The following is an 11,085-nucleotide window of genomic DNA, read 5'->3' as shown; positions in this document are numbered from 1 at the left end:
GGAGGATTTAAAAGTATCTAAGATTATGGACTCTTGGTTTTATCTGGGTTTCTTTTTTAAATCTTTTAATTTTTGAATAAACAAAATACTTTAGAATATTTAAAAATTTACAGAAAAGTTGCAGAGTTGGTATAAATATTTGCCATATAACCCTTTTAAAAAATTTTTCAGTTCAATCAGCAGGTAAGAGAATGAATATCTAGATGAATATCTAGTCAAACTATTCACATTTGAAATGATTATTAGTATAGTTGGATTAATATCTATCATGATTGTAACTATTTTCTTTGCATTTTTCTGTTTCCTCTCCCTCCCTCTTTTTCCTGCATTTTCTGGTTTTATTCTATTTATTTGTTTTTTAACTTTTTATTTTTTTAATTTGATTTCATTTTCTGGTTTTAAGAGCATTTTATATAATTTCATTTTATCTCTTTTAGCAGGTCAGTAATTTATTTTAAAAACTTTAGTGCCCATCTTATGGTTTATAGTACATATGTTTAAACTGATCAAAATCTATCTTCAAATGACACCACCATTTTGTATGGAGTACAGTTACCTTCTAACAGAGTATTCTTAATTCCTTCTGTTTGTTGTGGCATTGCTGTCATTCATTTCATTTATTCATATGTTAAAACCAATAATAAGTACACTATTATTGCTTTTTAAAAATTAACATATAATGTAGTATTTGCCCCAGGGATACAGGTCTGTGAATCATCAGGCTTACACATTTTACAGCACTCAACATAGCACATACCCTCCCCAATGTCCATAACCCAGCCACCCTCTCCCTACCCCCCTTATCCCCCAGCAACCCTGTTTGTTTTATGAGATTAAGAATCTCTTGTGGTTTGTTTCCCTCCCAATCCCATTTTGTTCATTTTTTCCCTACCTACCCCCTACAACCCTCTGCCCTGACTCTCAAATTCCTCATATTAGAGAGATCATATGATAATTGTCTTTCTCTGATTGACTTATTTCACTCAGCATAATACCCTCTAGTTCCATCTACATTGTTGCAAATGGCAAGATTTTTATGATGGCTACACAGTATTCCATTGTATATATATATACCACATCTTCTTTATCCATTCATTTGTTGATGGATATCTAGGTTCTTTCCATAGTTTGGTTATTGTAGACTTTGCTGCTATAAACATTCGGGTGCACGTGCCCCTTTGGATCACTACATTTGTATCTTTAGGGTAAATAACCAGTAGTACGATTGCTGGGTCATAGGGTAGCTCTATTTTCAACTTTCTGAGGACCCTCCATACTGTTTTCTAGAGTGGCTGCACCAGCTTGCATTCCCACCAACAGTGTAGGAGGGTTCCCTTTTCTGTGCATCCTCACCAACATCTGCTATTTCCTGACTTGTTAGTTTTAGCCATTCTGACTGGTATCTCACTGTGGTTTTGATTTGTATTTCCCTGATGGCGGTAATGTTGAGCCCTTTTCCATGTGTCTGTTGACCATTTGGATGTCTTCCTTGCAGAAATATCTGTTCATATCTTCTGCCCATTTCTTGATTGGATTATTTATTCTTTGGGTGTTGAGTTTGCTAAGCTCTTTATAGATTTTTGATAATAGGCCTTTATCTGATATGTCATTTGCAAATATCTTCTCCCATTCTGTCTGTTGTCTTTTGGTTTTGTTGACTGTTTCCTTTGCTGTGCAAAAGCTTTTGGTCTTGAAGAAGTCCCAGTAGTTCATTTGTGCCCTTGCTTCCCTTGCTTTTGGTGGTATTTCTAGGAAGAAATTTCTGTAGCTGAGGTTGAAGAGATTCCTGCCTGTGTTCTTCTCAAGGATTTTTGATGGATTCTTGTCTCAAATTGAGGTCTTTCATCCATTTTGAGTCTGTTTTTGTGTGTGGTGTAAGGAAGTGGTCTAGTTTCATTGTTCTGCATGTGGCTGTCCAACTTTCCCAACACCATTTGTTGAAGAGGCTGTCTTTTTTCCATTGGACATTCTTTCCTGCTTCATCAAAGATTAGTTGACCATAGAGTTCATGGTCCATTTCTGGGCTCTCTATTCTGTTCCATTGATCTATGTGTCTGTTTTTGTGCCAGTACCATCCTGTCTTGATGATGACAGCTTTGTAATAGAGCTTGAAGTCTGGAATTGTGATGCCACCAACTTTGGCTTTCTTTTTCAACATTCCTCTGGCTATTCAGGGTTTTTTCTGGTTCCATATAAATTTTAGGATTATTTGTTCCATTTCTTTGAAAAAAATTGATGGTATTTTGATAAGGGTTACATTAAATGTATAGATTGCTTTAGGTAGATGGACATTTTCACAGTATTTGTTCTTCAAATCCATGAGCATGGAATGCTTTTCCATTTCTTTGTGTCTTCCTCAATTTCTTTCATGAGTACTTTGTAGATTTCTAAGTACAGATTCTTTGCCTCTTTGGTTAGGTTTATTCCTAGGTATCTTACGGTTTGGGGTGCAATTGTAGATGGGATCGATTCCTTAATTTCTCTTTCTTCTGTCTTGCTGTTGGTGTATAGAAATGCAACTGATTTCTGTGCATTGATTTTGTATCCTGACACTTTACAAAATTCCTGCAAGTTCTAGCAGTTTTGGAGTGGAGTCTTTTGGGTTTTCCACATAAAGTATCATATCATCTGTAAAGAGAGAGTTTGAGTTCTTCTTTGCCAGTTTCGATGCCTTTTATTTCTTTTGTTGTCTGATTGCTGAAGTTAGGACTCCTAGTACTATGTTGAATAGCAGTGGTGATCGTGGACAGCCCTGCTGTGTTCCTGATCTTGGGAAAAGCTCTCAGTTTTTCCCCATTGAGAATGATATTCGCTGTGGGTTTTTCATAGATGGCTTTGATGATATTGAGGTATGTAGCCTCTATCCCTATACTTTGAAGAGTTTTGATCAAGAAAGGATACTGTACTTTGTCAAATGCTTTTTTAGCATCTATTGAGAGTATCATATGGTTCTTGTTCTTTCTTTTATTAATGTGTTTTATCTCATTGATTGATTTGTAGATGTTGAAGCAGCCTTGCAGTCCAGAAATAAATCCCACTTGGTCATGGTGAATAATCCATATAATGTACTGTTGGATCCTGTTGGCTTGTATTTTGGTGAAAAATTGTTGCATCTGGTTTCATCAAGGATATTGGACTGTAATTCTTCTTTTTTATAGGCTTTTTGTCTGGTTTTGGAATCAAACCATCAAAAAATGGAGGCCTCATAAAATGAGTTTGGAAGTTTTCCTTCCATTTCTATTTTTTGGAGCAGTTTCAAGAGAGTAGGTATTAATTCTTCTTTAAATGTTTGGTAGAATTCCCCTGGGAAGCCGTCTGGCCCTGGGCTCTTATTTGTTGGGAGAGTTTTGATGACTGCTTCAATCTCCTTACTGATTATGGGTCTGTTCAGGTTTTCTATTTCTTCCTGGTTCAGTTGTGGTAGTCTATATGTCTCTCTAGGAATGCATCCATTTCTTTCAGATTGTCAAATTTGCTGGTGTATAGTTGCTCATAATATGGTCTTATAATTGTTTGAATTTCTTTAGTTTTGGTTGTGATCTCTCTTCTTTCATTCATTATTTTTAATTTGTATCCTTTCTCTTTTCTTTTTGATAAGTGTGGCCAGGGGTTTATGAATCTTATTAATTCTTTCAAAGAACCAGCTTCTAGTTTCGTTGATGTGTTCTACTGTTCTTTTGGTTTCTATTTCATTGACTTCTGCTCTGATCTTTATGATTTCTCTTCTCCTGCTGTGTTTAGGATTTCTTTGTTTTTCTTTCTCCAGCTCCTTTAGGTGGAAGGTTAGGATGTATACTTGAGACCTTTCTTGTTTCTTGAGAAAGGGTTGTTTTGCTATATACTTTCCTCTCAGGACCACTTTTGCTGTATCCTAAAGATTTGGAACAATTGTGTTTTCATTTTCATTTGTTTCCACGAATTTTTTCAATTCTTCAATTTCCTGGTTGACCCATTCATTCTGTAGTAGGATGTTCTTTAGCCTCCATGTATTTGTGTTCTTTCCAACTTTCCTCTTGTGGTTGAGTATTAGTTTCAAAGCACTGTGGTCTGAAAATATGCAGGGAATGATCCCAATATTTTGGTACCATTTGAGACCTGATTTATGACCCAGGATGTGATCTATTCTGGAGAATGTTCCATGTGCAGTAGAGAAGATTATGTATTCTGTTGCTTTGGGATGGAATGTTCTAAATATATTTGCCTGTCCATCTGGTCCAGTGTGTCATTTAAAGTCTTTGTTTCTTTGTGATCTTTTGCTTAGATGATCTGTCCATTTTAGGGAGGGGGGATGTTAAAGTCCCCTACTGTTATTGTATTATTGTCAATGTGTTTCTTTGATTTTGTTATTAATTGGTTTATATGATTGGCTGCTCCCATTAGGGGTATAGATATTTACAATTGTTAGATCTTGTTGGACAGACCCTTTGAATATGATATAGTGTCCTTCCTCATCTCTTATTATAGTCTTTGGCTTAAAATGTAATTTGTCTGATATAAAGATTGCCACCCCAGCTTTCTTTGGATGTCTATTAGCACGGTAAATTGTTTTCCACCCCCTCTCTTTAAATATGGAAGTGTCTTTGGGTCTAAAATTAGCTTCTTGTAGAGAGCATATCAATGGGTCTTTTTTAAAAAATCCATTCTGATACCCTATGTCTTTGGATTGGGGCATTTAACCCATTTATATTCAGGGTAACTCTTGAAAGATATAAATTTAGTGCCATTGTATTGCCTGTAAGGTGACTGTCACTGTATATTTTCTCTGTTCCTTTCTGGTCTGTAACTTGTAGGCTCTCTCTTTGCTTGGAGGACCCCTTTCAATATTTCCTGTAGGGCTGGTTTGGTGTTTGCAAATACTTCTAGTTTTTGTTTGTCCTTGGAGCTTTCTATGTCTCCTTCTATTTTCAGTGACACTCTAGCTTGATATAGTATTCTTGGCTGCATATTTTTCTCGTTTAGTACTCTGAATATATCATGCCGGTCCTTTCTGGCCTACTGGGTCTCTGTGGATAGGTCAGCTGCTAATCTTTCTACCATTGTATGTTACAGACCTCTTGTTCGAGCTGCTTTCAGGATTTTCTCTTTGTTACTGAGACTTGTAAGTTTTACTATTAGATGATGCATTGTGGACCTGTTTTATTCATTTTGGGGGGGTTCTCTGTGCCTCCTGGATTTTGATGCTTGTTCCCTTCACCAAATGAGGGATCCCTGGTATAATTTCCTCCAATATACCTTCTGCTCCCACCCCCCTTCTTCTGGGATCCCAGTTATTCTAATATTGTTTTGTCTTCTGGTATCACTTCCCTCTCAAATTCTTCCTTCATGGTCCAGTAGTTTTTTTCTCTCTTTTGCTGAGCTTCTTTATTCTCTATCATTTAGTCTTCTATATCACTGATTCTGTCTTCTGCCTCATTTATCCTAGCACTAAGAGCCTCCATTTTTGATTGTACATCAGTATTAGCTTTTGTAAATTTCAACTTGGTTGGATTTTTATTCTTTTATTTCTCCAGAAAGGGATTCTCTAGTATTGTCCATGCTTTTTTTAAGCCCAGCTAGCACCTTCATAATCGCCATTCTGAACTCTAGTTCTGACATATTACTAATGTCTGTATTGATTAGGTCCCTAGCCATTGGTATTGCCTGTTCTTTTTATTGTGGTGAGTTTTTCCACCTTATCGTTTTATCCAGATAATAATAGTTGAATGAGAGAAGAAAATACTAAAAGGGGAGCAATGAAAATAGACACCAGAGAAATATACACTAACCAAATCAGAAGAGACACAGAACTGGGGGGAGAAGAATGTGTGAAAAAAAGAAAAAAAATATATATATATATATTGTGTGTGTGTATGTGTGTATAAAATGTTTATTAGACTGGTAAATAGAACAGAGCCCCACACTTGATTTTGGGTGTATTTTGGTCTGTCAGAAGAAACTACCTCCCAAAATTTCAAAGAAAGAAAAACATATATCTATCTATCTATCTCTCTATGTATAGAGAGATAGATAGATAGATATATGGGTAAACATGATGAAAGGATGAAATATGACTGTGAAGATGAAAATTTTAAAAATTCTAAAGAAAGAATTGATAAGGTAAGAAGTTGGTTGAAGAAAGAAAAGGAAAAAAAGAGGAAAAAATGTGATCAGGCTGGAGACTAGAACAAATCCATGTGCTAGATTTAGGGTATATTTTGCTCTCTTGGAAGAAATTGTATCCCACAATTTTAAAGAAAAAAAAAAACCTATATGCATACCATGAAATAAGGTTAAATACAATGAAGGGATAAAATATGAGTATAACAATTATATTAATGATGATTTTTAAAAAGGTATTGATAAAATAAAATAGTTAAAAACATTAAAATAGGAAAGAAGAGAAATTAAAAAAATAGAATAAGAACAAATAAAATAATTTTAAATTTGAAAGAATAAAGGATCATGGGAAAAAAGCCTTGAGTTCTATGTGTTGCTTTCCCATAGCTCTGGAGTTCTGCAGTTTTCATTGATAAGTGAACTTGGTCTTGGCTGGATGTTCTTGCTGATCTTCCGATTTTGTGCTGCTGCTCTCTTACTTGCTGGGAGCCGACCCCTTCCCCCACAGTCTATCTTCTCCTATGTTGCCTCAGATTTACTTCTCCCCATGTCCAACCCTCCAGAAAATGGTTGATTTTCTTTTCCTATAATTGCTTTTATTTTCTTCTGTCTCCTGTTGAGTTTGTAGCTGTTCAGAATGGTTTGATAACTATCTAGCTGAACAGCTGGGACCTGATGATATTTATGTTTCTTACTCCTCTGCCATCTTGCTCCTCCCTCACTATTATTGCTTTAAAGAAAGAGATCTTATAGGTCAATTAAGTTAAAGGAAAAATAAAAGATTTGATTTTACTTTCATTCATTTCTTCTCTAAGATGCTTCTTTTCTTTATGTAGATATTGACATGTCATTTTTTCATGCCTGAATAACTTCTTTTATCTTTTCTTTTAGGGCTGGTCTGCTAATGACAAATTTCTTCACTTTTTGTTTGAGAAATTCTTTGTCTTTTTTACTTTTGTAGGATAATTTTGCTGGATATGGAATTCTAGTTTTGTGGTTTTCTTTGAACACTTTAACTCATTCTACTTTCCTTTTACTTGCCGGTTTCTGACAGAAGCCTATTGTAATTCTTATCCTTTATTACTCTGTAGGTTAAGACTCCCTTTCCCCCATTCCTTCTGGTTTCCATCAAGATTTTCTCTTTGGCTTTGGTTTTCTGTAGTTGGAATATGATATGCTGAGGTATCCTTTTTTTGTGGCATTTATCCTGCTTGGTGTTCTCTCAGCCTCCTGTATCTGTGGTTTGGTGTCTGTCATTAAATTTTTGAAAGTTCTCAGCTATCATTACCTCATATATTTTTCTGCTTTGTTCTCTTTTTTTCCTTCAGGTATTTTAATTATGCATATATTATATCTTTGATACTGTCCCCTGATTCTTTCGTGTCTTGTCATTTTCTTCTTTTCTTTTTGTATTTCAGTTTGGGAAGTTTCTGTTAACCTATCTTCAAGTTCTCTAATTCTTTTCTCAGTCATTTAAAGTTTACATTGAAGTCACTGAAGGTGTTTTTCATTTCAGTTACTGTTTTTCATTTTTAGAATTTCCTTTAGATCCTTTTTTAATATCAGTGTTTCTGCTTACATTACCCATGTGTTCTTGCATGTTGTCTAATTTTTCTGTTAGTCCCCTTTCATATTAATCATGGTTATTTAAAATTTCCTGTCTAAAAATTCCAACACAAGCATGCTTTCTGAATTTGATCCTGATGATTGCTTTGCTTGTCAGAGTACATTCTTTCCTTGTTTTTGGCATATAATTTTTCTCTTGAAAACTGGATGTGTCCTCATTTTTGTCTCTCCTGTTGTGTTTAGGTTTTCCTAAGAACTCCTCAGATAGTCTGAGTTTCATAGTTTTATTTTTTTCAGCTATAATCCACTGCTATTATTGGAGCCCTTTTGTGATGGTGGTAAGGTCTGTGTAAAGGGAGCATTCTGTAAACTCAGTCTTTTTGAAGATGTATGTCTTGGGGTCTTACACTGTTTTTCTTGGTATAAAGCAGAACTTGTCTACTACCCCATCTCAGAATTAGATGTTTCCAATCTATATCCTTGAAGTCCTGACCCTTATTAACCATGGCTTGTTCCCCACTCCCCCAACCACGTGAAAGAGGAAGGCTTGAACTGGCTGGAAGGCCTGGGGTGAAGAGGCCTTTGATTTGCCTCAATGGGATAAGGTATTAGAAATGAGTTATGAAAAGCCCTTTTCCTTAGAGAACAGGTCTATTTTATAAAGAAGGCATTGTAGTTATTCTTCCTCTCTAACTGCCCAAGCCAAGAGGGGATCTTTCTTGAATCCTTACTGTGGGGGCATATGGTATTCCTAGAGAGAAAGCCTATGAAAGTGTGGGGACTTTCTTATTCTCCCACCAGTCCACATTCAGTCTCCAGCAATTCTTCAGAATTACCATGTAAGTACTCCTAGCCATTTGTAGTTTCAGTGGCTTCTGATATAGGAACAGATCTCAGTTGCTTTATATCTTTGGATATGCCTGTCACTCTGGGTTTTGGGGTGGTTTTTCTCTGTAACTATAGTTCTCTGAAGGGTCCAAGAAAAATTACTCATTTTTAGTTTGTTCAATTTTTTTATTGTTGTAAGGATGAGAGTGACCACTTTCAAGATTTTGCATGTCAGAAGTGAAACCAGAAGTCCCCTGCTGAATTCCTTTGAAGTCTTATCTTGCCAACATTTCTAGAATATTTTAAATTTTCTGGTTGTCTTTCTAAGTCAATAGCTAGGAAAACCAATATTTACCCAGTTATGGGGTAGTCATTATTTTTGTTTCCTATATATAACATCTTTTGGTATAATTAAAGGATGAAACCACCAAGAGTACATGAATAGTGCTTCAAGTTTTTTAACACTCATTAATTATGGATATCTAGAAGCCCTCATCTCTAGATTAATTATTGATCCCTAGAAACATTCAGACTTCTACTTTATAATTCTATTTATTCATGTGTGTAGTGGACACATTATGTGATATTTCCTCAGTTCATCATCCGCTCATCAAAGGAGAACTCTCTCCTCCCTACCCCTTACACACAGGGAAGGGCTCTGTTGGTCAGGTATGTATCTTGTGATCCTGTCTTCTGGGTCATAGTTACTTTAGATGAACAAAGCTGAACCAATTGGGTACTTTCTCCTACTAATTAAGAATTGGGATTGAGAGATACTGAAACACCATAGATTGGTCAGTTGACTTAAAGATAAGTAAACAGTTGTCAGGCAGACATCATCTGCAGTGTACGTGCTGAATCAGAGAAATGTATTTAGTGAAGAAATGGACATTCTAAGAGAAGCAGATGTGTGAAATCATATAGCCTGAGATAGAGATATAAAGGGTAAGAGCCTTGGGTATCAATAACATTCTATGTCTGTCTTGGGCTCTATGTGATACCCGTATTTTCTTATAATAAATTGGTCACTATTGTAAACTAGCTTAAAGGCATATTTTTTACTTATTGCCAGGGGTTATTGAAAAGACAGTGATAATGAGAATGAGAATTAATTTCAGAGAAGGAAGGAAACTTTCATACTTGTTTGAATATTACCCTTTAGAAGTGCAAAGGCACCCAGTCATGTTTGGATGTTTTTATTAATTATTAAATAATACTGGTCCTTTGGAATAAAGATATAAGTAAAAGTTTTATTTTATTCCATGTGGCTTCCATTCAGTATTTTAAGATTAAGATGGCAAATTGATTTGATTCTTTTGGATTCGGTGATTAACTCTACTTCCTATTTGTAAAGATTTGTTAGTTAATGGATTACACATTTCTGACTTTTTGACTAAAATTGTTGAATTATGAGTTTCTCTTCCCCAAGAAACTTCCTTGCAGTTTGAGTCAATGGACTTTCTAGTTCTGCTGTCCTGAGGAAGGAAGTCATTAAGTAGTAAAGTAGTTATACACAATGATGACAGTCTTTGAAAAAGAAGAACAAGTTTGGGTGAAAGATGGGCTGATGGAAGAGGCATTACTGGAGGAAAATTTTTATTGAAGACACCAATTTCTGTTAGCCCATTCTTAGACTTTGTGAATGTATGAAATTGTCAGCCTTCTTCAGAGTGCAGTTGTTTAGGCCAACAGGACCATCAGGGATAGGGAGTTTAAAGATGGAGATTCTGTAGCACTAATTCGAGGTAGGGTTTGGATAGTTAAGATCTTCCTCCTGTTTTGGTGTATCTATTTAAATTTTATTTATCTATTTAAAATTTATTTATATAAATTTTAAAAATAATTTATTAATTATACATAAGAGAAAATGGAAAATATTAGCAGCCTTGGGTTTAGCAGATTTCTTAACTATAACACAAAAAGCACAAGCCACAGAAGAAAAAAATCAATACATTGGACTTCATCAATGTTCAGACATTTGCTCTTTAAAAGATACTGTTAAAATGAAAAGTTGAGCTACAGACTGGTAGAAAATATTTGTAAAACTAGCCTGACAATATATGACATATGTCCATTTTATGATATATGTCATATGGCCGTAAAAACCATGCATTATTCTTACAACTTCATGATAAGAAGAGAAATAACCTATCCAAACAATTCACAAAAGATTTCAACAGGTACTTCCCTGAAGAAGATTTGCAGATGGAAAATGAGTACATGAAAAGACACTCACTCATCATTATTAGTCCCAGAGAAATGCGAATTAAACCACAATGAGATAATATAATACACTAGGATGGCTAAAATTTAAGACTGACCATACTAAGTGCTGACAATAATGTGGAAGAACTGAGACTCTTGTACATTGCTGGTGTAATGTATAGTGTAGTAAAATTTCTCAAATCCCACTTTGAGAAATAGTTGAACCATTTTTTTTTTTAATTTAACATACGCTTACTATGGTCCACCCTTCCACCTCTATATTTTTACCTAAGAAACAGAAAGCATAGTCTATTTAAAGACTGGTATATTGGGGCACCTGGATGGCTCAGTTGGTTAACTAAGTGTCTGCCTTTATCTCAGGTCATGATC

Source organism: Lontra canadensis, unplaced genomic scaffold (assembly GCF_010015895.1).
Source record: "Lontra canadensis isolate GAN:19392208 unplaced genomic scaffold, GSC_riverotter_1.0 scaffold27, whole genome shotgun sequence".
NCBI classification, from domain to species: Eukaryota; Metazoa; Chordata; class Mammalia; order Carnivora; family Mustelidae; genus Lontra; species Lontra canadensis.
Note: the sequence above shows the minus strand (reverse complement) of the source record.